Source organism: Mustela nivalis (genome assembly GCF_964662115.1).
Source record: "Mustela nivalis genome assembly, chromosome: 4".
Taxonomy (NCBI): Eukaryota; Metazoa; Chordata; class Mammalia; order Carnivora; family Mustelidae; genus Mustela; species Mustela nivalis.
This window is the reverse complement of record NC_139023.1, coordinates 84,008,109-84,013,748: the sequence shown is the minus strand read 5'-3', so window position 1 is coordinate 84,013,748 and position 5,640 is coordinate 84,008,109.

The window sequence follows — 5,640 nt, the reverse complement described above, 5'->3', positions numbered from 1 at the left end:
AACATTTTCTTTTAATATTACATGACAATTACATTAAGATATCATACTGTGAGATATAAAAAAATCTTGACATGTAAAAAGAGGAAATGGTGATTGACAGAACAATCTACAGAATGTTGAACTCAAAGACCTTGTATCTGAGAATGACTAAATCTGTTATCAAAAGAAAATTAGTTGACTACTAAGTTCTAAAAATAAGCAAGACTGCAATGGATCAACAACTTGTAATTTTATTTTAAAATTATGGAACATTTAATTCATGTTTTATGATTATTTTCAAATGTTAATTCCTTCTTTCATTTGCTAGGGGATAACATTAAAATCAGTTTTTCATCTATAGTAAATTTTTTAAAAGGGCATTTTCAAAACAAAACAAAAAAAAACAATGATATAGAAAGTCTTCATATTTGCATAACATAAAAATTCTACTTCTGGCATTTTTGGACTAGACTATCACACAAAGTTTTCCACCAAATATGACTACAAAATCTATCATGTCATCCAAAGTTCAGTATATTCTAGGAATGTAGAACTTATTTAACATACAGAAATCTAGGTAAAACATTGCATTAATAAAATAAAGAAGCAACATCATGGGACTTTCCCAGTAAATGCTAGGAAAATGTTTGATCCAATTTAACACTTCTTTATTACAGAAACAGAGAAATAAAGCTTTTGGTAAACCATTAATAAAAGGGAACTTCCTTAATATTATGAAGAAAATGATATCAAAAATAAAAAAAATTCCCAGCAGTAAAATACTGAAATTTGACTTCATGAAGAATGGGAATGAGATAAGAAAGCAATCTACATCTGTCTTATTCAATAGTAAGCAAGAAATCTTAACCAGTGCTAAAATATAAAACTGAGAAGTGAAGGTTTAGGGACTGGTTAAAAAGAAATAAAATGACATTATTTATAGTTATGATTGGGGACAGTAGAATCTAAATAGCCTACAAATAGAATAATATAAATAAATGTGGTTAATACTATTTTTGTATAAAAGGCCAATATACAAAAAATATATTTTCATATCCCAACAAACAGCATATGAAAATAAAATTTTAAAGATGGTATTCTATACAGAAGTATCATAAACATAATACCAAGGAATAAATATAATGAAAAGTGTGTAACATATCTACACAAAACTAATTAAATACTATTGAGAGAAATTTAAAACAACAAATATTAAGGGAAAAGCATTCCACCTCATAAGAGAAGAAGACGCACTGTTCTAAAAATATCTGCATTTCAGAAAATTTTGTGTGGAATCTATGCAATCCCATTAAAACATTTACAAATTCTTATGAGTTCACAAATGAGTTCTAAATTACATATAAAAATTCAAAAAGTTAAAATTAGGGAAGATTATTTTTTAAGACCTACAAAATGTAAAACATTGTGGAGTGTCATAACTTCTAATAAAGCTACAAAAATTATGATAGTGCAGCACTGGTATGCTGAGAGATGAATAGACCAATGGATCAAAATAGAGTCTGGAAATTGATGCATTCATATTTAATTACTTGAGTTTTGACAGAAGTGGTACTGAAAACCCATGGGAAAAATTCTTTTTGTTAATTCCCTGAATAATGGATATAGACCAAAAAAAATAAATAAAATTTGGTCACATCCTTCATACTTTATCCTTACTCAAATCATTTGTATTGGATTATAGAAATAAATGCAGATGGTATAATAATTAGCCCTTAAAAATCAATAAAGGAAATATTTTTATGAGCTCTGAGTAAGGAAAAATTTCTTAAACTGAAAGAAATGTACTAACATTAGATAAAAGACTGATAAAATGAATTACATTAAAGATAAAAAAAATCTGTACATAAAAAGCATTTTTAAAAAAGTGTAAAATTGCAGCACATACAACAAAAATCTCATATAATCTACAAAGCAAAGAAAAAAATAGTGAAAAAATCCACAGCAAGATAAAGATGGGATTTGAATAGACTTTCACCAAATTTATCCACCTGAACAATAATGTTGAAAAAGATTTGTTTGTCTTCATTAATAATTAGAGAAATGCCACTTAGAACCAAAATGAGATACTATTACACACCTAGAAGAATAGCTAAAATTAGAAAGACTGCCATAATCAAGTTTTGTCATCATTACTGGTGAGGTGTAAATTGATAGAACCATTTGGGACAGTATTTGGCTGCACGTATTCCATTTGAAGATAATATACATATATTATACATAGTCATGTAATTATATTTTATAATAGGGAGTATTTCTCCTATGGGTTGCAATACATATATGTTACATGTTATAATTACATGTTATTTCCATATGTAATTACATGTATATGTAATTATACATATATGTATGTATATATGTAATTACACATATAATATATAATATATATTACAACCCATAGAAGAAATATAACTTTTTTACTCCAAGAAATGAATGTATATCTGTATATAAGATGTATAAAATATGAAGAGTAAATTATATATTGAGAACTTATTAAAACTTTTTGAGGAAAAAGAGAAAAAAAAGAAATATGCTCCATGGGAAGTGAGTTTAGGGAAGTGAGTTTAGATTCTTCAGCTCTCTACACAAATAAAGTACTAATCTAGACTTCCATAAGAAGAGTACAATTTCAAAGTAGAAGCAGTTATATCTACCAAAAGAGTCAGAAGTATAAAATTGTAAACTCTACCTCTCAGCACATTACTATTTAATCACTTCATGTGCCTAAACGTTTTATATGTCACAGTGAAAAAATAGTTAGGTGTATGTTCAAATATGCCTCATCTTTGAGAATGCCACATACTTTTTTTTTGTTGTTGTTGTCAGTATCTGCTAAAAAACAAATGAATAGACAAAAAAGCACATGGTTTTGTTGGTGGTCAAAAGAGGAATATTTTATCCTTTACAGGTCAGTATGTAACATTGTTTTCTTTGAATATAAATATGTTAAAATGTAAAGAAACTTTCAAAAGGTTGGAAAGAGAAAATTGAAGGAGTTTTCTGAGACTTTTTCCTCTCATCCAACTTCAAGCTCATGGTGCTGACAAGATCCTTCCTCCGCATCAGTTCCAAGTGTTGACTTGAAATGATACAGGGTTACCATTCAAATGGAAAAGTCTGAGACTCCAGCAGATGGTTTGCCTGCAAAATAAAGATAACCTGTGTCCACATTTAAAAAAAAAATAGCGAATAGTAAAGCATCTTAAGATACCAAAGAAACAAAACAAAATTTGTCTTTCATTTAAAGTGATCCTAACAACCCCTGAGTTTTCTCCTTGCATTTATGCATGGTTATTTATGCATGGCTTTAAAAAAGAAACACCACATTTTTTTAATTTATTAATTTATTTGAGAGAGGGAGAAAATCTTCAAGAAGACTGCCCTGATGTGGGGCTCAACCTCACTACCCATAAGATCATGACCTGAGCTAAAACCAACAGCCAGTTACTTAACCTACTGAGCCACCCAAGGGCTCTGAAAGAAACAACATTTTGAATTAGTGTGTGTTTTCTTTTATGAAAACTCTAAGTATACATGGTATTATAGACTAAATAGATGAATGTTACTCTATGACAAATATAAAATAAATAATTTACTTCAAACTTGAGATTTTCTTTCACTGTTTTTTTATCTAAAGTTACACTAACATTCTTCAAGGATATAAAAAAGAAGATCTAACTAGCTCTTTATAAGTAAAGTTTATTCAGCCAAAAGTTATGATTATAAGATGGAAATAGTCTTTGCTAGCAGTTAGTGTTAAAATCTTAATTTTTTAAAAAATTCTAAAACTGACAGCAGTAGAACTGAAATAACAATATGATTTCAAATACAGTAATTTATTAGTAAGCTTGGTCCAATTTTCGATGCTTGGCAACTTTGGTGAAATTTTTTTTCGAGGGAGACAATTGAAATGAATTTATTTTCAAGTAAATTTTTCAATAGTTTTTTACAACTCTTTCACTTGTTTCTACCAAACACAATAATGTACAAATGTATTTCAGAACTCATTTCATATTAGAAAACATCAACATATTCCTTAAAAGGTTTTTACTTATTTTGTGGGGGAAAAAAAAGAAAATATAATATCTAAAATTTGGCTTTTAAAATTTAACTTACTAGATTCTAAGGAATTTAAATAAAGACTATAGCTAATTAATATATTCATCTTCTCTTCAACAAATTGGAAATATTTTTTATGCATCTGTCATTGGGTTGAGTGCTAGAAATTTTGCTCCTTGATGCCAAGATGTTAACATATTTGCTATGGTCTGAATGTTTGTGTTCCCCCAAAATTCATTTTGAAATCCTAACCCCCAAAGGCAATGGTATTAGGAGGTGGGGACTGTGAGAGGCTTTACCCTCCTAAATGCGATCAGTACTCTTATGAAAAAGACCCCACAGAGTTCCCTAGCCTCTTTTGCAATGTGAGGATGTAGGTTAGGGTCCTTACCTGAGAATATTAAGACACTGACTGGATTTCCAGCTTCCAGACCTGTGAGAAATAAATTCCTGTTGTTTATAAGCCACCCAGTCTGTGGTATTTTGTTAAAGCAGCTCAAGTGGACTAGAATAATGAAGAATGAAGAGGTTTATTCATCTACTTATCATAAGGTAAGGAAAAATAATGCACCAATTCCAACGTGGCAGAAAAGATGATAAAAATGTGCATGTGGGAGCAAGGGCCTTCAAGAAAGAGGTGAGAATTCAACGGGTCCTTCAAAAAGAATGTTTTTCTGAGCAAAAAATAAATAAAATAAAATGATGATGAGATATTCCAAGCAGAAATTAAATTTGGAGCAGAGACATCATGAATTAGGAAGGTTGATTCATTTCTGTTCACATTTAATTGGTTAAAATTATTTCACGGACACTTCTGAATCCAAGAAGTTTTTCAAAATATGCCCCATGGCTGTGCAATTATTTCTAGCAAAATGATACACAGTTTTGAAGAGATTGTGGAAGTTGTTGTACAGCAACAAAATAAAATAGTTCATTTTTCCATTTGTCTATTGCCATGTAACATACCTCTCCAAAACACAGTGGCTTAAACTAGAATTTATAATAATTTCTCATGGCACTGAGTTTTGACTAGGAACAGATGGTTGGTTCTTACTTGGGGTCTGTCACAGTTATAGTCAATTAGTGACAGGGGATGAGATTATGTGAAGGCTGAAGTGGGTTGAATATCCAAGATGTATCACTCAAAACTGGCAGTTAATTCTGACTGCTATTTGGAAACTCAGGCCTATTGACTGTGGTGCCTACATGTGGCATTGCCATGTGGCTTTGAATTCTCACAGCATGGCAACTGGAATCTAAAAACAAGTCTTTCAAAGGACAAAAAAGACTCACTCTCCGTGTCTTGAGGATTGACACAAAAATTTAGCACAATCCAAACTTCTATCTTACTCTGTTGGTCAAAGCAGTGATCAAGATCTCTCACAGTTAAGGGAAGGAGAAGCAGACCCCACTTATTGGTGGGGGGAGTTTCAAAGAATGCCTGGTCTCTCTAATCCACCATAGTTCTCCCTTTAGTCATATACTATTTATATCTTGGATCCGTTACCCTAAAACATACATTCTCTCCATTCCAAGACTGTTAAATTCCATCCCAGTATGGCATTAGCTCAAAATTTTGAATCT